Source organism: Sus scrofa, chromosome 6, assembly GCF_054392235.1.
Source record: "Sus scrofa isolate SSC_HxYL_T2T_F1_AM1 chromosome 6, Sscrofa_HxYL_maternal_Yorkshire_Landrace_v2.0, whole genome shotgun sequence".
NCBI lineage: Eukaryota > Metazoa > Chordata > Mammalia > Artiodactyla > Suidae > Sus > Sus scrofa.
Window position 1 is genome coordinate 43085602 of NC_139388.1, and position 23472 is coordinate 43109073.

Sequence of the window (23472 nt, forward strand, 5' to 3'; positions counted from 1 at the left end):
ATTGCAAAGAATATTTAGAGTACACCAGGCAAATATGTCATGATTGGCTAGTGATGTCTGCCTTGGGTGTAGAATATATGACTAAAGATACAAAGAAATTTGAATATTGCATTCAGCAACAAAAACTTAATCCTTCAGGAGTGCCTATGCAAAAGGAAGAACACCCCTCATTATAAGCTCATCTCTGAAACAAGTTATATTTTGTGTGGTAAAGAGGCATATGTTTTCTATTGCACTTGCCCAGATGATAGCCAATAATTCAGAGGTTGCCAGTAGCCATCTTGCCACCAAGAGGCGAGAAGCTACCTGAAAATGAGGACCACACAAAGAAATCAGAACCAAGAGACAGAGAGACTGATTTCTGATGACATCCTTTCCAACTTTCCGGATCTAGCTATCCCTTTAGTCAGGAAGATCTACCTTTGGACTTTAGTTACATGAGCCAATTAATGCCCCTGTTTACTCCAAGCCAGTAGGAACTGAGTTATCTTAGTTGCAACCCAAAGTATACTAAGAGGCTTATAGGAAGAGCCTAGAGGGGACTATCTTTTAGGAAAGTTACTTAAATTCTTCTTTGAGTGGTCTTATCTGTCAATGGAAAAGAATTAATTTATATGTATTTGTTTAATAGGACTACCGTAGAGACTGAGATAATAGGTATTAAATTTCTTTGAAAATGTATGTAGAATTTTAAAAATTAAATTCCAGTTGTGTGTATGTACATGTGTGTGCACACATGCACCTGTGTGCAGTTTTTGCGGGTCCTACAAGAACTAGGTGATACGTATATTAGATAATAAGATGGATAATCCACTATCTTCTGGGTTTTTTTATTTTGGAAACCCTGATTCATAGAAATATGCTACCATGTCATTCCTGCCACATCCACTAAAACTAGCAAATTCTTTCCTTTGTTGGATCTGCTTTTTCAAAGGAGTTTTCTATATGACTAAACATATTGATTATGTATTCTCTTACAATGTCCTGAAACTTTGTTTGAACTTAGTGATTTCTTCATGTTGTCTGCAATGCCCTCCCTAAATAGTACTATGACATAAATTCTCTGTGGACCTGGCTCTTCCATTGATTTTGAGTGTCTTATTTAAGATCTAGGTAGGTCTCTGTGACTCTAGAGTATTCTTAGAGAGCTGCTGGAGTATCAGTGCTAGAAAGCCTTCTTTATCACTTTCCAGGTTTATGACTGCCCTGTTTCATTCATCATCCTTCTGGGGGCCCCATCATTCAACTTCTATGTAGTGTCTGTGCCCTAAAGTTCTGGTGCCCTTTGAGGCCACCTGCTTGAGTGAGATTGTGTCCTGATGTGGTAAGGAGCACATTATGCTTCTGCCCCATCACCAGGGCCTCTCCTTGTTTGAATCTATCTCTAAATCAAGACTGCAGATTATAATCACAAAAGAATCATGTACTAATTCAGAAAACCAATAGTGTGGGTGCTTTTTTTTTCCTGTTTGTGGTTTGAATCTTATTGTAAAAATATGGCTCCTTTGAAAAATCTACCTGTTCCAAGTGAATAGCCAAAATATCTCTTAAGGTCAATCTCTTCTTTCATTCAAAGAGAAGGTGGTATAACCCTTTTCCTAAGTAAATGGAAATTTTAATATCTGCAACGGTTCTAGGAGTGATTTCATGCCAACCCTATGAAATCCTATTCAAGTGCTATTCAGAGCAATTAGTGTGATCTTTCTCCCCCCACCATCATCTTCATTCCCTCTCTCTTTCTCATTTTGTTATCTCACTCTGTATACAGTCCTCTTTTTGTTCATATAGCAGCCCACCTTGTTGCATCCTGGGCTCAAGGGGCTTTAATATGATTATCAGATTGGTATTACTAAAACAGAGAGTTCTCTATAATTCCCACCTTAAGGGGAACTGTATACTCAGCTCTTAAAATAAATTATGTCATTCTTACCATTACACTCACAATGAATTTGCAGCAATTTAATGGGTATCATATGAGGGAAATGGCCTGACCCTCATTACATCTAGCAAGTACTAGCTATTATTATTGGTCTCATTATTAACAGAGTAGATCCTTAGTATATATTTGAACAATGAATAAATGAATGAGTGAGTGAATGACCTAACATCTTGATCATGAACACTGAGGAATCCTAGAGTCCAAGAGTTGGGGGCAGATCACTGTAACACCTCTTACCTCTCCTTGCATTGAATTTTCTTACTGAGGTTGCAAAAAGGCTTTTAATAGCCTGTGGAGAAGGGGGAAAATGTTTCACTTGTCCCATTTTGCAGGTGGAAAGGCTGAGGACTAGAAATTCAGCTTTCACAAAAGTATGCAGCTAATTCAAGATAGGCTGAGAAATGCTCACAGTGTGGGCTCTGGAATAAAAGCTGCTTGGGTTCACATCTGAGCTGAACCATATTAATTTGCAAACTTTAGCAAATTATTATACTTCTCTGAATCTTAGTATCCTAATTTGTGAAATGGTGATTAATGTAGTACCTCCCTCTTAGGAGTGTTGGATAATTAAATAAGAGTATTCATGTACAGGGCATGGCATGTCATCTGCCCAGATGCCAAGCACATCATGACTTGTCCAACTCCTGGTTGAGGCTTTGCCACTGTAAGGACTCCTTTACCATATCTTCCCTATACTCCTCATCCTTCTTATAACTAAACTTATTACTAGACCCATCCTGGATCATTACAAGAAATGTCTGCCTTCTCCTTACAGGACCATCTCAGGTGTACTATTTCTTGGGCCTGTCCAAATGATCTGGTAAACACAGTTTTTGAGCTCTAACAGTGTTATGGGCTATCCCATCCAAATTCATATGTTGAAGTCTTAATACCCAAAACCTCAGAATGTGACTCTCTCTGGAGATAGGGTCTTTAAAGAGACAATTACATTAAAATGAGGTCATTGGAGTGGGCCTTAATCCATTATGACTGATGTCTTTATACAAAGAGGATATTTGGGCACAGACAGCACAAAAGGAAAATCATGCGAAGACACACAGAGAAAGTGGATGACCAGCCAAGCAGAGAGGCCTTACAAGAAACAACTGTGCCGATACCTTTTTCTTGGACTTTTAGATTCCAGAATTGTGAGAAAATTAATCTGTTGTTTAAGTCACCTAGTCTGTGGCACTTTGTTATGGCAACTCAAGCCAACTAACACAGATAGCAAAGAGCCAGACCTCCTATTTAAACTGATGCTGGAAACAGAAAGGTAAATGCAGGAATGCCATTTGATGTCCAGGGGGTTATTCTGCAGTTGTAATTCATGGCAGAGTCTCCTACAGGCCTAACAACAGGAATGACAACAGAAAATTCAAAAACAGTGTTTTTTGAAAAAAGCTCTGTAGAAAATCAGTATGAAATCCCTTCCCAAAAAATGTTAAAAATATACAGCAAAGAAAAGAAATTTAAAAAGAAAAAGGAAAGAAAAAAAAAAAGCACTTTTCAAGAACACTGAGTTTGGGAAGGCTTATATATACCATTCTCCCTTTAAGAATCATAATGCATATTAAAGGCTTTGAGAAGTCCTGGAGGAAAACACACTAGAAATTTGCTATTAGAAAGAGAAAAGAAGAGATTATAAATCTTTTTTTTCCAATTAACAGTCGTTAGCCTATAGCTGAACTAGTGCACCATGAAATATTCTTTCTGAAATTCTTAATGGTTCCTCCAATGTTCAAAGAATCAGTTTAGAAGCAAGTTGAATTTATAGTGAGAAGTAAAAGTATTTTGAGCTTGGGCAGAATTTTTCAGGACAACACAAGTCTGCCTGAAAAATGCAGATCCGAGTTTCCTGGCAGCATAGTGTGTTAAGGATCCAGCATTATCACTCTTGTGTCTTGGGTTGCTTCTGTGGCATGAGATCAGTCCCTTGCCCTGGAACATCCACATGCCACAGGTGCTGCCAAAAGAAAAGAATAAAATAAAGTGCAATCAGAAGAGGATAGAGCATATTTCAGAATGTGTCTTGACATCAACTCATATCTGTCCCAAGGAAGGAAAATTATGAATTTATGTCAGGGCTTTGTTCATGCCTATTGCTGGGGTTAATACAGTAACTGCTTAATTATTGGTAGCTGATAGTAACTGGAGCTCTACTCACTTTTGTACATCTTACATCCTTCAGTAGGATCCCAAAGATGGCCAGACACATCTGAAAAAGGGCACCTCATGTTGTGAAAGGGAATAGAAGAGAGAGTCTAGGGTAGCAGATTGAAGATAGATGGTGAAAAGACTTGGATCACCCCAAGAAGACTGGATGTACTCCTGCAGTAATGAGGAGATGGCAAAGATCACTAAGATATTGGCATGACTTTTTTTAAGATGCTTTTTCTCTCATCTAATATCATGGTACAAAGGAGAGAAACTGGAATCAAGACAACAAGAAAGAAATTATAATAGAAAGACCTGACCCAAGGATTTGGGCCAGATCTGGTGGATAAGGAAAAATTCAGGGACAAACAGTTGCTTTGTGGCTTGACAGTCTGAAGAGAAGGATGTATGATGCCCACAATGATCAGGGAGACAAAGGGAGGAAGGTTTGGAGGAAGAGAAGGTGTCTGTTATGTGCTCAATGCTTCTAAGTTAGAGTGAGAAAACCACTTACTGAATCTGCCTTGTTTTAATCTCAGTTATTCCAATGCACAGATTCTGTTTTACAAATGAGCATCAGGATCATTCTGTGATGCTCTAAGCCAGAAAGTGACTGGCAATTCCAGCTAGTGAGCATCTCTTGGCAAAGTTGCACCTTGAAGAAAGGATTCTCACACAGCACCATCTGTCTGACTCAGATTTGCATTCGGACCAGGTTAGATATGCAGAGCTTTTGCAGATATGCAAGACTGCACACACTCTGCCCCAGGCCTCCTTGCCTGACCAAATTACATCAACTTTGAGACATTTTTCTGGACCTAACATGCTTTAAAATTTGAATAATACTTTAACTGACTCTTTTGTATTAATGATATTGGTAGTAATGGAAATATTTTCAGGAAGGGAATTTTTTTAATAGCTATCATTACACATATAGCTGTAGAAAGAAAATAATCAGGGAATTATCTTAGAACATGCTGGTATAAAAAGATAATTCAAAGAGCTCAGTTTACATTCAAAGTGCATTTGGGAATCACTGGATATGATAAACTGCTCATTTCCTTTGACTTGTGGAATTTAGGAACCTATGAAACATATGAATCTACATGTGTGAAAAATCTAGTCAGTCATAAATAACTCAGCCTTGACTGGGCTAAAACATGCTCTGCAGAGAGAGGGAGAAAATAACATTGTAAATAGTGCTGCAATGAACATGCGGGTGCATGTGTCTCTTTTAAGTAGAGTTTTGTCTGGATAGATGCCCAGGAGTGGGATTGCAGGGTCATATGGAAGGTCTATGTATAGATTTCTAAGGTATCTCCAAACTGTTCTCCATAGTGGCTGTACCAGTTTACATTCCCACCAGCAGTGCAGGAGGGTTCCCTTTTCTCCACAGCCCCTCCAGCACTTGTTATTTGTGGATTTATTAATGATAGCCATTCTGACTGGTGTGAGGTGGTATCTCATGGTAGTTTTGATTTGCATTTCTCTTATAATCAGCGATGTTGAGCATTTTTTCATGTGTTTGTTGGCCATCTGTATATCTTCCTTGGAGAAATGTCTATTCAGGTCTTTTGCCCATTTTTCCATTGATTGATTGGTTTTTTTGCTGTTGAGTTGTATAAGTTGCTTATATATTCTAGAGATTAAGCCCTTGTCAGTTGCATCATTTGAAACTATTTTCTCCCATTCTGTAAGTTGTCTTTTTGTTTTCTTTTGGGTTTCCTTTGCTGTGCAAAAGCTTTTCAGTTTGATGAGGTGTGGTATATATACACGATGGAATACTACTCAGCCATAAAAAAGGATGACATCATGCCATTTACAGCAACATGGATGGAACTAGAGAATCTCATACTGAGTGAAATGAGCCAGAAAGACAAAGACAAATACCATATGATATCACTTATAACTGGAATCTAATATCCAGCACAAATGAACATCTCCTCAGAAAAGAAAATCATGGACTTGGAGAAGAGACTTGTGGTTGCCTGATGGGAGGGGGAGGGAGTGGGAGGGATCAGGAGCTTGGGCTTATCAGTCACAACCTAGAATAGATTTACAAGGAGATCCCGTTGAATAGCATTGAGAACTATGTCTAGATACTCATGTTGCAACAGAAGAAATGGTGGGGGAAAAACTGTAATTGTAATGTATACATGTAAGGATAACCTGACCCCCTTGCTGTACAGTGGGAAAATAAAAAAAAAAAATAAAAGTTAAAAAAAAAAAAAAATAACATTGTAGGGGATATGTTTAACTTGCTTAAGAAAGTATATGGTTTTAACACATAATATGAAAATTAGTGCTGTAAATTATAGTCCACCTATCAGTTCATTGGAGTGGGCTCAGCAGGGACTCCATTTGCCCCACCCTTCATTGGCATTGCATTTAATTATTCTGTATAGTTCAAAGCTAGCACATTGAAATAGCGCTTCTTTTCAAATACTGTCTAATTTGAACTTCAGCAATCCAGGCTTGCCTCCTCAGCCCCCAAACAGCCTGGGTGCAGAGTCTAAGGAGTCTGCAAGGACAGTGATACCTCACATGGGCCACAGGGAACACTCCAACTCTGTTTAGTTTCTCTTCTGTGAGAGCTTTGGAGTGGTAGCATGGTGGACTTTTTGTGAAAAATGTTTTCAAAAGTTGAGTTTAATGGAGAAATTTGGGGGGGGGGCTTAAGTTTCTCTTTACCTTTTGTGACATGATTTTAAAAAAAAACCTCATTATCTCCCTCTCCCACAATCTCAGCAGCAGAAAGGAGATAAGGCAGGTCCCAAATGAACTGATGGCTGGGTACACTGCTGGGATTATCTAACGTGCCCCTTTAACAAATACAGTCTTTAACATGCAGTAATGCTTGCAATCTTAGGGCTGGGTGATAAGAATAATTGTATTCATTACACAGTCCAATACAGGAACATATTTCTGAAATAATTTTTCTTGTCTAGAATTACACAGAATTCTGCAGAGTGGCACATTCAAGCAGATTTTTATTAGGAGGGTTCTGATGAACTATTCAGTAGCAGAGAGATTTCGTGTTTAATTTAATTTCTCAGAACCAGGGTATTATTGAGAAAGGCATCAGAAAACCACTGAGTGCTAGTTAACAGGAACATTTCACTAGTCAGGGCTCATGGTTTCAAGCCCAGCAACCAAGATCACTCACTGAGACTCACTTATTCAGAAGTGGACACTAAGGTACTTCAAGACCTGGTGGGTATATGTTGTCTATATCTTATTTGCTTACAGAGATGACATAAACTTTTGTATTGAGACCGGATAAAAATCACCTTCAAAGGGACCTTCCCACTCGCATTTACTTGGGTCCAGGACTTTGGTGTAAGGCAGAATTAAAGATTCATAATTTTGCCTGTGTGAGGAAGTCTCTTTTTCTTATTTGGTTTCTGCATAGACAACAATATGAAAACAATTTGATACATTAGAAAGTCTAATAAGATCCATAAGGACTTGGTAAACTTTGGTACGGATCTATAATGGGTTGAATGGTCATCCCTAAAAAGATATTCTTGCATCCTAATGTCCTAATCCCCAGATCCTATGCATGTGACTTTATTTGATAGGTAGATCATCCTGAATTAGCTGATAAGTTCTAAATCCAAGAATAAGTGTCCTTAGTAAGAGACAGAGAGGAAAAAGAGAGAGAAGAGCTAAGGGCAATGTGAAGACAGAGGCAGAGACTGAAGAAATGTGGCCACAGACCAAGGAACACCTGGAGTCACCAGACTCTGTAAGAAGCAAAGAAAAATTCTTCCCTAGAGCATTTGGAGAGAGCACAGCCCTGTCAACTCTTTAATTTTGGACTTTTTGTCTTCAAAATTGCAGGACAATTTTCTGTTGTTTTAAACCACAAAATCTGTTACAGCAGCTTCAGGAAACTAACACATGGTCTTTTCTCTAACCATGAATTAAACTTCTCCTCTTTGTTTCTCTTAAAATTCAGGCACATCATAACATATATATAGCATACCTTACACTCTGCTCATTACCTACCAGAGGTCTCCAAGACTGGGGTGGCTGAGTCACAAATCTTGTTGAGAATCAGAGGATGTTGGAAATGGAAAGAACAACGGTGTCTTCTTTTTTTTTAAAGTTTTTTAATTTTTTCTATTAAGGTTGATTTACAATGTTCTGTCAACTTCTGCTGTACAGCAAAGTGACCCATTCACACATCTATCTACCATCTATCTATCTATCTATCTATCTATCTATCTATCTATCTATCTATCCATTCTTTTTCTCACATTATCCTCCATCATGTTCCAACACAAGTGACTGGATAGATTTCCCTGTGCTGTGCAGCAGGATCTCATTGCTTATCCACTCCAAATGCAATATTTGCATCTACTAACCCCAAACTCAAAGTCCATCCCACTCCCTCCCACTCTCCCTTGGCAACCACAAATCTGTTCTACATGTCCATGAGTTTGTTTCTTTTCTGTAGATACATTCATTTGTGCCATGTATTAGATTCCAGATATAAGTGATATCATATGGTATTTGTCTTTCTCTTTCTGACTTAACTTTACTTAGTATGACAGGCTCTAGTTCCATCCACATTACTGAAAATGGCATTATCTTTTCTTTTTATGGCTTAGTAGTATTCCATTGTGTAAATATACCACATCTTCTTAATCCATTCATCCATCAATGGGCATTCCTTAGCATCTTCTTAAAGGAAGTGGTAGAACAAGCTATTTCATGAATGTGAACCTAGACCCCACCCTACCAGTCACTGGCAGCATATGGATGCTCCTGGAGGTAGGGGTCAAATTGGAACCATAGCTGCCAGCCTTCACCACAGCCACAGCAACACCAGAATCAAGCCACATCTAAAACCTACACTGCAGCTTGTGGCAATGCCAGATCCTTATGTTAGAATACAAGAGGCCAAAGACCAGGGAACATGAGATTTTGAGCAAGTTTACTGACCAGCAGAGTGACCAGGAGCACAGAGTCAAAAGGAGACTCAGTCTTCCCACCATACAGGCAAGGGGCTTCTCATAAATTTAAGGAGTAGGGTCTTAGTCATGTACTGATGGAAATAAGAGAAGGAAGGTATAGGTCATATTGTTCAAATTTATCTGTTAGTTTCTCCAGCTATGTTTCTCTTATCTTGAGGCTTTGAAGTTGATGAGGTTATCTTTGTTCTGGGGCCATCAACCATGGCATGGAGAATGTCTAATTATAAATCCCTCCTGTGTCAGTCCTTCTGGTTTTGCTGTATTTAAGTTCCTCTCCATTTTACAGTTACCACCTAACACCTTAACCCACTGAGCAGGGTCAGGGATCAAACCCACATCCTCATGGATAATAGGTTCTTCACCCACTGAGCCACAACAGGAACTCCCTATTCTGGCTTTTTAAGGATGTTTTGTCCCTCTCTCAGCCAAGTGTAGTGGACAGCATGTGAAGGGCAGAGGATGGGGCATATTCAGAAAAGGTACTGTGGCTGGAATTCTAGGAGTAGGGTAGAAGGTGGGGCTACAGAGGGAGGTGGTTTGGGAACAGATCAGGAGAACATTCTATACCAAGCTAGAAAAACCTGGAAGGAACAATGCTCCAGCATTTCAGTCCCTCAGGATAAAGACCTGTGGGATTCAAACAAAGGAGGAGGGGAAGTAAGCAATGTGGTGCTGGGGAGGGATGCTCGTTGAAGGCACCTTAGCCTCTAGTTGAGTTCTTTAGGATAAGAAAGTGAAGCCCTAGGTAACTTCCAGGAGCTGAAACCTTAGAGGATCTGGCTACTGTTCCAGTGGGGTCCTAGGAAGTGGCACATATCCTGGAATTCCCACACCAGCACCAAGTGGCAGCAGTGGAGCTAAATGGTTGTGGGCAAAGTCTAACTGTGGTGCTCTATAAAGCCCCTACCCTCTTCTTCCTGCAGACCCACAGAGTGCAGGAGATCCCTTTAAGATTCGCATGTCCTCACTTGCACACATCTCAAGAGGGTGCAGAAGCTCCTGAGACCAGAGGCCAGTAGGATCACAAAGCTCATCTCAGTGGATGTCAATGTTCACAGGTGACTGTGCTCAAAAACCAGAGTCTGTGCCCTGCATTGGCCTCCTGGACTTAGCTGCAACCCCCTGAGGAGAGGAGGGGGAAAAACCCCTGAGATGATCAAGCTTACTTTTATGTGACTAAAATTAAGTTTCAGCTGTGTAGAAATGGGAAGCTAAGACAGAAACCAAGTTAACTTATAGAAAAATAAACCTACATTTCTTATACACACACTTGAGTCACGATTCATGTAGTCAGTGCCTCCTCAGCTGGATTAGGTGACTTTGCTCATGGCCTACTGAGGCTCAGACCACACTTGGAAAAACGCAAGAAAAATAGTGAGATTTCACAAGATATGGGACAATTCTTTGGTCTATCCATCCCTTCCTCTGCCATTTATTTTTTATTGAGAATATAGGTCAAGGGATAAGATGATAACTCAAAATAAATTGATAAATTACCACATAGATGATAGATAAACTCTAGAAGAAAATATGCCTTTCATAGCACAAATGAACCTTTCCACAGAAGAGAAAATCATGGACTTGGAGAACAGACTTGTGGTTGCCAAGGGGGAAGGGGAGGAAGTGGGATGGAGTGGAAATTTGGGGTCAATAGATGCAAACTATTGCCTTTGGAATGGATAAGCAATGAGATCCTGCTGTATAGCACTGGGAACTATATCTAGTCACTTATGATAGAGCATGATAATGTGAGAAAAAATAATGTATATATGTATGTGTGACTGGGTCAACTTGCTGTATAGTAGAAAATTGACAGAACACTGTAAACCAGTTATAATGGGAAAAAAAATCATTAAAAAAATTTTTTTAAAGAAAGAAAATATGCCCTTCAGGCCATTCTGTTCCCTGGCCCATTTTTGCCAGGACATTCTTTCCCGTCCTCTGCTCATATCTGGGTCTAGATCACACCTTGGGAGCCTGGTTTTCAGGCCATTTACATCAGCTAAAAATGAAGTATGAGCCCACTGCCTTTTCACTTGAAGCTCTTCCTACATGTATCTTAGGAACTGATGCCATCTTCCTGCTGTTGGGGACATGGCTCAGAGGGTCAGTGTTGGAAAATGAAACACATGAACATGGGGAGATCTCAACAAGACTCTTTAATTCCGCAGAAGGGCACAGGTACTCAAAAAGTATGCACAAAGAAGAAAAGACCCTCCCTATATATCCCTAATCCAGTGATGTACCTGCCCCCTTTCCATTGGTCAGGTCAGGGTACACATTCTTTCCAGTTGGGTAATTTGAGACAAATTGTCACTGGAAGAAGAGGGAAAGAGGAGGTGCGTTGCAGGAAGCCATTTCAGCTGAAACTGAAACCCAAACTAGAGCAAAATGAAGTAACCAAGATTTCCTTTGATAGAAAAGACATTATGTTACTTTCCACAATTCCCCCCTTTCATTTTTTATCAAATATTCTTTTCTTCAAACTGTTTGAGCATGGTTTTGTCTTTCATGTTCTATTGTGTCCATCAGGAATGTATTAGCTTGGTGGGGAGGGGGGCCCAGTTGCTTTGTTAGGACAGTTTCTATTAATTTTTGAATAAATCTCCTGGCACTAGGAATTATACAACATGCAACTAAGACACAGACACTAACTACAGCAATTAGACGGGTAAAGACTGAAGCTATTAGTCCTTTCCATTTTTTTTAAACCAATTTTCTAAAAGGTCTGTATAGGGGTCGTTAATACCAGAATTCTCTGTAAACTCATCTGCTAAGGTTGTTAATCCACATAGGGCCTTGTTGATGGTGCTGTCTGGGGCAGTGTTATTGGGAATGAATATACAGCACTGGATATCAATCATTACACATGCCAACCCTTTTCTGCCAGCATCATGTCTAAAGCAAGTCTATTTTCCCATGCCATTTGACTAGGAGGCCCTAGCTGTTTGGCCTTTTTTTTTTTTTAAATGGCATCTTTAGTGTAATTCATGAATATTTGTTGATTGTAATAGATGTAGTTTATCCAATCAACATTTTTCTATGGTTGATCACCAAAAGAGAGCAGATTCAAACTTGGCAGCTACCTGATTTCTGGCCTTAAATTTGTTTGGAACACATATTGAGTCAATATAGACCTGGGGCCTATATATCAAAGGACCCCCACCCCCTGGGGTGGTGATGTCTCATTTCCTCAGGATTGGCTGAGTTTGAGATTGGGGCCTAAATGCCAGGGTGAAAGGGATGGCCAATTGCACCAAGATTTTCTGGAAGGATGCCCATTAGTGGACTGCCATAATACCACCAGATATCTGCCCAGGGCACTCGGAACTAGGATCTATTGCAGGGGTTATATAGGACCAGCTTTCACTGTCCCTGGTCAGGTTGCCTAAGAAAGTCACCTTTGCCTCTTGGCATTTTAGACATGAGGAGATGTCAATGTTTTCATTAGGCTGCTGAACAGTTCTCAGGGGCTCACCCGCAGAATTTTGACCTCAGGGAATAGCAGTGACAAAGTCCGATTGGACTCATTATTTCAAGCTGTTTTGCCCTGAAAGAGGGCCATCACACATTCAAGACCCTGTGGGTCTGATGACCATCCCAGAGGAAAGAGAACCATTTGGGCCTCCAGTCTCCCTGTAGCACAAGCATAACAGCTGCCTTTGTGTATGGTGTCCACAGACTATTTTATCCATTTCAACCAGGCATTTGTGTCCCCATATCCTGTTTTTATATTCACAGTCAGCCTTTCTCCAAAGGTGAGTTTTCTGTTTCCTTCAGTTCATAGGGCAGTGGTGGCTACTGACTGTATGTACTCAGCCATCCTCTAGTGACAGGGTCCAGGAGGCAGGAAAGGAAGGCCACCAACTGGTGGCTTCCCTTGTGTTTCTGTGCAAGGATCCCTAGATCCATTCCCTAGCCCATGCTTACAAATAAATGAAAAGATTTTTCAAAAGAATGGCAGAGCCAGAAGAGGGGCACCTGTCAGCACCTCTCTTAAATCCCTAAATTGTTGTACCTCCTCCTGGCTCCATAGTAAGGTATCGGAGTCTTCCTCTACAAGCTTGGAAATAGTCCTTTTATATCATGTCCTTTTTAGCATGCATAGTCCCCTTGTCATAAGTTTTGGGGCATGTGGTCTTTATCCAAAAATATATTACTGAGATAAACTTTAGAAACAAGCTTAGAATGTTCTTTTAGAAGCTCAGTAAAACTTTGCAGCAATATAACACAATAGCACAGAACTATCTAGGAAATAAGTCTTAATGATACAGACCACAATTAAAAGAATGAGATTAACATATTTAGCAAGTTTTCATTGACACATCTCTTTTGCTCTAAAGTTACTCTCATTTTTATCAAATATTAGCCAAGCCAAGACTGATTTATTTGCCAATTAAATCTGGTGTCAGCAACCTTGGACTGATGATTTATGTGAATAAAATTGATCATATAGGTTTTTTTTTTTAATTGGCTTTGTTAGAACTTTATGAGGAATCTTAGACTAAGCTTTTAAAAGGCACCTCAGGGCTAGGAAAGTCATGCCAAGGGTTTGTCTTAAAGATTTTTATCTTAAAGATCTTGGTGAATTCTTTCCCTTTTAAAAACCCAGATTACTTGAGGTTTTTTACAGGCTACATACAAGGTGGCCTTCCTAATTATCTGATAAAATTTCTGGGAGCCTGAGAGTTTCCATTCTCTGAAGAAATCAGGTAGAGAAGAGAGGAATGTTTCAGTTCTGCTTACAAAGGTATAATTTACCAAATTGTTTGTTGGGGAGAATACTTTATACCTGGAAAACACAGATTAAAAGTCAGTATCATTTTAAATCGAAACCATAAAATTATAACCATATTCACTAGTTCACTAAGTCCAATGTAACCAATCCTTTTTGTTTAACTGATTATGAAATCAATTTCCCTTTTAGAATTTTTTTTAATTTTTTACTCAGCTCATCATTAAGGTAGAAATCAGAAACTTGTTTTTTTTTGTTTGTTTTTTTGTTTGTTTGTTTTTTGTTTTTTAAGTTCTTTCTATAGATCTTCTAGAAAAGGAAACATTTTTGCAAAGGTATCTGAGTAAAGCCATTAACTAAGAGTGACAAAAGACTTAAGGCACATTTTAAATCTGATTGTAATGCAAATTAACAATGAAACTTGGTAAGTGTTGTGACACATAACAATTTGAACTAACTAGAAAAAAAAAGAATTATAACATAGCACCAGTATATATCTAAATTTCAGAAACTGTAAAAGTTCTAGAATACTTATATTAAAAACATCTATTCATCTATATAATCTGAGGTTTATCACTCATTTGATAATGCTCTCTATGTATTTCAACATTTCAAATAATTTTAGTAAATTTAACATTTTTTGAATGCCTCAAGGATCCCAAGAAGCATTTTAAAGTGAGCTGAGTTAAAAGCACTTTAATTAGAATTTGTTAGTGTTAAAATAAAAAAATTTTTTTTTTTGGTCAGATAGAATCATAGGTCACTGTGGATACTTTTTTCTTAACCATAGTTAACAAGAGATCTCAAAAGCAAATACATCAGATCACTTAAAAGAACATTATATAATCTGTTAAAAAGTAGCATTCCAAGGAAACTTTGTTTTCCTAACGAAGAAAAGACAAGTTCAAGTTTTGTACCAGCTTATTTTAAAATTAATTTACTCAAACTTATTTTAAACTTAGTTCTAATAATGTATAACCCTTCTCTCAATGTCCACTTTCCACAAACCTTCCAGCACCTTCTGTATCCATTAGTTTGTCCCCTATTTATCCACTTAAAACAACAATCTAGAAGACAGACTTACTCTTCTTTTCCCTTGATAAAATAGAATTCCATTCCTCACTCCTTCTCACATAAATATTTTATGTCTCTCTTAGTAAGTTCTCTAATGGTTTATCTTCCCAATCCTCTATTTTTCGTTTTTTTTTTTTTAACTTATTATTTTGTCTTTTGAGGGCCTCACCTGCAGCATATGGAGGTTCCCAGACTAGGGGTCTAATCAGAGTTGTAGCCGCCAGCCTACACCACAGTCACAGCAATGCCAGATCTGAGCTGCATCTGCGACCTACACCACAGCTCATGGCAACCATGGATCCTTAACCGACTGAGTGAGGCCAGGGATCAAACCCACAACCTCATGGTTCCTAGTTGGATTCATTTCCGCTGCACCATGATGGGAACTCCTGACATTGTTCTAACTCTTGCCTAAATCTGGAATAAGGCCCTGCCATATCCTTTGGTTTTGTTGAGGCATTGGGCTTTGATCTTTGTGCCTGCAGCCTAACCCTCCAGTTCTGACTCTGCGGGCAGTAGCAGTGCACTTGCTCCTGCATGGGGATCTGCGTCCCTCCCCTCCCATGTTAACTCCTGGAGCAGAGGCAGTGCCCTTGTGCCTGGGTGGTGGGCTCTGCACCCCTCCCCCTCCTGTGCACCCCTGACAGCAACAGTAGCAGCTGTGGCTGGACGGGGGCCAGCACCATCTCGGGGATTTTAAGGTGGCAGCGGTGAGCCAAGGGAGTGGGTCCCATGGAGGGGAGGAGGTCCAAGAATGTTCTTGGGTTTCCTCCTCATTTCCCTTTTTGTCCTGTGCTCTGAGGGGAAATAAGACCACCGGTCCCTGCTGCCAACAGAGAGCATAATAAGTTCCCTCCTGAGACCCAGGTGACTTGTCCTGGACAAACTAAATGAGCAGCTGACAGACCCAATCCTCGTCTGATCTGAACTTTGGCCAAAAGATGGATGGGGCGAGAATAGGTGTCTGTGTTCAGATAAAACAACATTTAATCATTCTTCCCTTCTTTTTGTCCTTCATCCGTGGATTGTCACCCCAATACTTTAATATCAATCCCAGAGGACTGTCTGGAGGAATTTGGTCCCCTTCCCCATTCAATCCTCCAAGTGGAGGTACAGGTCAGGAAGATGTACTTCCCATTCGTGTTCTGATCCTCCGATTTCACCCAAAATCGCTGGTCTCACTCGAGACATTTTGAGGGTCATGCTCTGATTTTACAATTTCACCCAAAATCGCCGGTCTCACCCGAAACTGCCAATCTCACCTGAGATCCTTTGAGGCTTACCGACCCCCATCCCCAACCATCAAGGAGGTACTCAATCACACCCTCAATCTCTCCTACCTTGGTCCATTAACAGAAATTGCCTGGTCATCGCATGATTTCCCACCTTGTTAAGAACCCTCCATGGGTTTGAAGTTCCCAAGCATGGACTTCTCAATTTAGGGCCACAGCAACAGGCCATGGGACATGTCTCCCTTCATTGAGAGAATCCATGCTCCGGTGGACCCCAAATCTGTTGGGGACATAGCTTGGATAGTCAGTGTCAGAAAATGAGACATATGAACACAGGGAGATCTCGACAAGACTCTTTACTTCTGCAGGGTGTGGGTACTCATAAAGTGCACACAAAGAAGAAAAGATCCTCCCTATTTATCCTAAGATGTACCTGTCCCATTTCCATTGGTCAGGCCAGGGCTCACATTCCTCTCGCTTGGCTAATTTGAAACAAATTGTTATTGGGAGGAGAGGGAAAGAGGAGGGGGGTTACAGGAAGGCGTTTCAGCCGAAACCAGAGCAAAATGGAGTAACCAAGATTTCCTTTGATAGAAAAGATATTATGTTACTTTCCACACTACCAAAAGACCTCTCATTCCAAATACATTTCACCTGAGTTGCAAGGAATCAGAGACTGTCAAGGAGTAATAGAATCTTAGAAATGAAAGAACATTTAGGATTTAGAGAAGAGTTAGTTCAGTAAGAAAACTTTGATCTAGGAAGACAGAATTATTTCCCAAAGGGCACTGAAAACAGGTTAAAGACAGAAATTTATCTAGGAACCAGGCTTTCTAAATGCAATGCCAAGGTCTTTCCCTTCTGCCACTCTGTGCCACCCTCACCAACAGTGGTTAGAAAGTACAGCTTGCACATTCTACAGATATACACTCTTTAAGTTCCAGGCCCTGTGCTATGCACTGGAGATAAATGATGAAAAAAAACAGACCTTGTCTCTGCCTTCAAGGTGCATATACCTGCCTATATAAAACTCAATCCAGAGTCCTGACTCTGCTTATTTAGAGTAGTATTGTATTGGAAAATCCATTTTTCATAGCATACTGAGACAATGAACAGTCAGTGGTATGAATCCCATACACACAAGCATGTGAGACTCCATCAACATGGGACTCTCCACCTCCTGGTGAAAACCATTAGACAACTTTTCTCTACCTAAATGAAATATTTCTTGATAAGAAGTCAGAATGATAACTAAAGCCATCAGAGATGGGCTGACATGAGTAGTGACATAGGAAGGGTATACTTTCTTCTACTCAGGCTGCTAAATATAGTTGATTTTGCAGACTTCTATTTAATAGAAAAATTTAGAGACCTAATAGGACAGAAAGTTGTGTTAATCCAAGAACCCAGCCTTGACCCCAATGATTATGTTCTGAAGACCAACCATCATGCTTCCCACTCCCCATCCACAAGATTCCACAGGTCCTAAGAGTCCCCTGCATCTATGAGTGCAGGCAGCCAGAGCCTTACACAGGGAAGGGGACAAGTTACACCAGAGCAACATAAAGCAGTTGGGGCTTTTGAGCTTCAAAAGAGTCCTTGGAAATGAAGAGTTTTGATTTGTAGGAAACAGAAATGTTGAGTGTCTAAAGAGTGAAGAATTTTTAAGTTGTTATAAGTTTACTCCTACAAAGGGTAGATTCAGAAAAAATCAATAAAGAACAATGTTTTCAGACAAAATAAATGTCATCTATGCAGAGACGATATGCTGTGAGAGAAGGGGGCATGATGAAACAGAACAGAGCTGTTGGTGAGGTCTTGGAGGGAAGGACCAAGGACCATATGGACAGAAGCGTTAGTGCCAACAGCCTCTTCATGTCCATGCCTCTCTACTGGGGATTCCCCCTCAACCTTGCCATGGAGTCCTGTAGGGACAGGCATCACTCTAGCCAGAACAATAATGTGCTGTGCAGGCCTGTTGCTTTCTTACTAGGCCCAATGAGTAGAACCTCTGTCACTGGGAGCTGTCCAGCAGAAATGGCAGCTATCCAAGCCCCAAGACTTCCTTCGTGCCTGCCATGCCTGCCCAACCTTTATTGTATGAACCCTACTGTATTTGGGAAAGGCAGGTGGGCAATAACTAATGGTGGAGAGACCAATAGTCAGCAAACAGCATTACCCAGAAGACTGCTTTATCAGCTTCCCCTGCTTAGCCTGTTCAATCCTGTGTCCATGGCTTAGCCCATATACTCAGCACAGCAGTGTTGGTCTTTCACTTCTGTTTGGGCACCTCTGGTGGAAGGCTTATCAAAGATTGTGATGTGGAGTTCATGTGGGCAGTAAATACACCTGTTGGTCTCCATGCTGGATAGAACCTGAATGTGAGGAGACCAAGTAGGACTGATAGGCAAGGCAAGTTTTACTGCAGATGAAGACAGATGTGGCCAGAAACCAGGAGAACATCCCAGGCAGGGGCTGGAGTGATCATGGAGCATACATGTTTAGCAAAGTGCTCACTGAAAAGCCTCACACACACGTTATGACACACTCATAGAGGCACTGAGCAAAGGATGATCTCAGATGAAGGCAACCCTAAAGGACACAGCCCTGGCCAGAGTAACCTGGTATCAAATAGTATTTGAGGACATGAGTTTATAGAAAAAAGGAACGGAGAGGTGAAATATAACACCAACCATTCTCTCATTTATGCAGCAACTTAAAGGGAAGTCTGAGCACTGTATAACTGTCTGTATACCCTTGGAGAATTTCTCCTTGCAGTTTAGCCACCAACTTCTTACTGTGTCTATAAAACATCCCATGTTCACCTTCTTCCCTTAGTCCCCAACTTCATTTTTTGCCACTTTCCCTCCTCCCACCCAGCTTGGCAAGTTCCTTGGCACCTGTAACAAGATAACCAGTAGCCTTCTCCTCTGTGGGGCTTGCACACACTCTTCTCTTTCCTTGGAACTCTTCTCCACACTCCTCCCCTCTAGCCTCCACCACCGTGCTTGTCCTGGTTAATTCTCATCTATCTCTAAGGTCTTTGACTTGACTTTTCAATCTAGCTTATTATTGCTGACAAATACTCTCATTTGCTTGCATAGCATTCATCCAATTGTATAAGCATGCTTTCACTTGTATGCATGTGTTCGATGTACGTCTTCTGTAAGTTCCAGGAAAGCAAGCAGAACTTAACTGCAGTCATCTGATCTCAAAAGACCAGTCTCTCACCACTTTACTACCCAACTCCCCCTGAAGAAACAAGAGTGAAGGAACTGGAAAAGCATGAGGTGCAAAAGGAATTGACTTGGGAAATGCATAATGACCCTTGATGTCCTTTATTAACCCTTCCTGATCCAACAGATAAGCACACTGTCACAGGAAGCTCAGAGACAAGGCAGGGTCCTGGGGTACACTTCACTGTGGCCCTGAGTTGTTGCTCAGGCTTCACTCTCAACCATCCACTGGTCCGATGGGATAGAGCTAAACCTCTCTTATGAACCAGTAACTCTTATCACCATTTACTAAAGAAGCAAACAAGGAGATCCTGTCATGGCTTAGATAATAACCCAGCTAGTATCCATGAGGATGCAGGTTCAATCCTTGGCCTCTCTCAGTGGGTTAAGGATCTGGCAACTTGGTGGCTGTGGCATAGGCTGGCAGTTGCAGCTCTGATTCAATCCCTAACCTGGGAACATCCATATGCCACAGGCGCAGACCTAAAAAGCCCAAAAAAAAAAAAAAAAAAAAAAAAAAAGAAGAAGAAGCAAGCAAGCAAAAGTCAGTGAGGAGAGTGAGGAGGAAGAGTTCTAGAACTGGAAGCACTTTTGTGTGACTGCAAACCCTATGTTCTTTCTAATAACACTGTGCCTTATATTTTACTTTATTATTTATTTTTTGCCACACCCGTGGCATGCAAAAGTTCCAGGGCCAGAGACAGAACCCACACCTCAAGCCATAGCAGTGACAATACCAGATCCTTAACCTGCTGAGCCACCAGTGAACCCCAACACTGTGCCTTTTAGATGAAGAAAATAATGCAAGCTGCTTCCAGCATCACTGGAAAAAGGCAGTGCTGACAGATGGATAGATATATAGAGAGACAAATGGATATACAGACAGACAATCTTCCCTTTGCTGCCACCCAGGATATTGACATTCCCTCTCAGTTCACTTCCCAAATCCTGCTCCCTGCAGTCCTGTCATCTTTGAGTGGCTTACCTCTGCACTTTCATTAACTCCTTATCACTTGTCCCTCAGCTGTAATCTAGGGCTTTGTGAAGACAACTAATTAAAGTCAGAAGATTCTTAGAAAGAGATATTGACCTACAATTCAGCCCTTTCTCTCAGCAGGATCAATCTTCAAGTTAGCAGTGAAGAGGACATGTATTTAAAAACATGTCCGGCTAATCAGCTCTTCAGATGTGTCCATGAAGTCTCATTAGCTGTTTATGAATTCTAATTGAAGATCCTGCTTACCCCCAAGAAAAGCATGCCTAACGGAGGTGCTTGCTTTTGGAGATCACAGCTTGTTTGAAGAATTTGTTGCAGTAAGAGGAAAAGAGAAAGGGAGGGGGAAAATGTGTGTATGTATGCCCTGTATGTATTTCTATGTCTCTGTCCAGCCAGCCCCAAGCAACAAGAAGACACTCACTCAAAGCTGGAATGATGACCCCAATATATAAGCCATAATAACAGGTCAGACAAATTGTCCATTATATACCGTGCTGATTTATGAGCCTTGGGATAATCTAGACTAACATGCAGATAAGGAAATCAGGGCCCTGGAAGGGTACAAGACCCTTCTATCCCCCTGGCAGAGCAGGGTGTGGACTTCAGAGTCTCTGATACCCAGGAAGGGCTCTATTCAGGAGAGGCTGCCATTTCTCAGGGGAGAAGTTAAGACAAGAAGCCAGATATCTTCCAATCCAGCCTAGAACACCTTGGCTCTCATTTCTCCCAAGTATATACAGCAGCTTCCCAATCACTCTTGCAAAGAGAAGGAAGAGAAAGATGTAAATTTACCCTGAGTTGAGGAGACAGGAGAGGAGAAAACAAAGAATTTGGGCTCCAATGTCTCTCACCAATAGCAATGGCCTGCTTCTATTGAGTGCTAACTGTCTTCAGGTGTGGTTCTTATCTCTTTTCACATTATGCGTATTAGTTCATTTACAAATGAAGTATCAGAAGCTTGGAAAGGTCAAGTGGATTGTCTAAGTCACAGAGCTGGTCAAGCTTGGAGCCAGAATTCTAGGTTTAGTCCAGTGTTGCAAAGCAATTTTTATTTCCTCACCAGACAAGGTGCAAATTAATTTGAATTAAGCTGAGTGATTTTATTTTTCTTCTTTACAAAGATTTATTTGAAAGAAAAACTTGTATCTGACCTTTGCCCAGAGCTACAGGAGATGCAGATAATGGGACAAAAGAGGCAGACAAGCAAATAGTCAGCCTATTTACATCAGACAGAGGCATGGTTGTGTTTGACCTCCTTGAGAAAATTTATTTAAACTCCTCGACCAAAAATTTTTTCAGCTTTAGACTAGGAATTGGAGTTTCCTAGTGACACAGCTATTTAAGGATCTGGCATTGTCACTGCTGTGGCTGGGATTGCTACTGAGGCATGGGTTCAGTTCCTGATCTGGGAAATACCACATGTTGCAGGGGCAGCCAAAAAAAAAGGGTGGGGGGAATAAAATAGTTTTTACCATTTAGGGTTGTGAGAAATCTTATATTAGTCCATACACATTTCCTGGAACAAACCATGCACCTGGGGTTCAGTAAAGCTCATTAGTGAGATCTTAATCATCAGACGTAGATGTTAGTGATGATGTCTTTTGAAAATGTTGATGCTGCTGTTGATGGTAACAGTGGTGACAGTGATGATAAAAGCAGTGGTGATGTTGTTACTGCTACTGTTATTGTTGCATCTGATGGGATGATGGTGACAAAGCAAAAGAATCTGGTCCTGACAAGTCCATCAATGTCAGTGGTTCCTAGCTGGAGGCAAGTTTTACCCAGGGGATATTTGACAATATCCAGGGACATTTTTGGTTGTCATAGCTGTGAAGGAGGGGTGCTACTGGCATCTAGGGTGTGGGGTCCAGGCATGCTGTTAAATACACTGCAAGGCACAGAACACAAAAAAACAATGATCAGGCCCAAAGAAGACATACAAAAGGCCACCAAGTATACAAAAAGTGCTCAACAGGGAAGGGCAGAAAAATTCACAATGACATATCACCTCACAACTCTTAGGGTGGCTATTATCTCTCTCTCTCTCACACACACACACACACACACACAGAGATAAGTAACTGTGAACAAGGATGTGGGGAAATTAGAACCCTTAAACATTACTGATGGGATTGTAGAATGGTACAATCACTAAGGAAAACAAAACAGAGTTTCCTCAAAACACTAAAAATAGAATTACCATATGATCCAGTAATCACACTTCTAGGTGAATATCCAAAATAAATGAAGTCAGGATCTTGAAGCAATATTTTTACCACATGTTCATTACAACATTATTAATAATAGTCAAGACAAGGGAACAACTCAAATGCCCATGGACAGATAAATGGAGAAAGAAATGTGGTATAGACACATAATGGAATATTATTCAGCCTTAAAAAAGGAAACCCTACTATTTGTGACAACAATGTTAAACCTAGAGAATATTATGCTAAGTGAAACAAACCAGTCATAGAAAAATACTGCAAGATTCTACCTATAAAAGGCATTTAAATGTCATAGTAGCAAAGAATAAAATGGTGGTTGCCAAGGGCCAAGGGAGGGAAAAAAGGAGATTTGTTTCTCAATAGGTTGAAATTTTCAGTTTTCCAAGATGAATTAAGTTCTAGAGATCTGCTGTACTTCATAGTGCTTATAGCCAACGATATGGTGTATGCATTTTAAAATATGTTAAGAGGAATCTCATGTCAAGTATACTTATCACACACACACACACACACACAAAACCTACAGAGGAACATAAGGAAAGTTTCAGAGTTAATAAAGTTAATAAATGTTTAATACCTTTATTATGGTAATGGTGACATGAATGAATGTACATGTTCAAACTCATCAAGATGATAGATTACTACCACTATATACCTGTTAAAAGACCAAAACTGACCACACCAAATACTGGCAAGTATGTGGAGGAGTAGAAACTCACTCATTGCTGCTGGATATACAAAATGGTAGAGTTGCTATGGAAAAAATCTGGTAACTTCTTATAAAACTAAACACCCTCTTAGCATATAATGGCAATGACATTCCCTGGTACCTACACAAAGGAGTTGAAAACTTGTGTCTACGTAAAAATCTGCTCACAGATGTTTATAGTAGCTT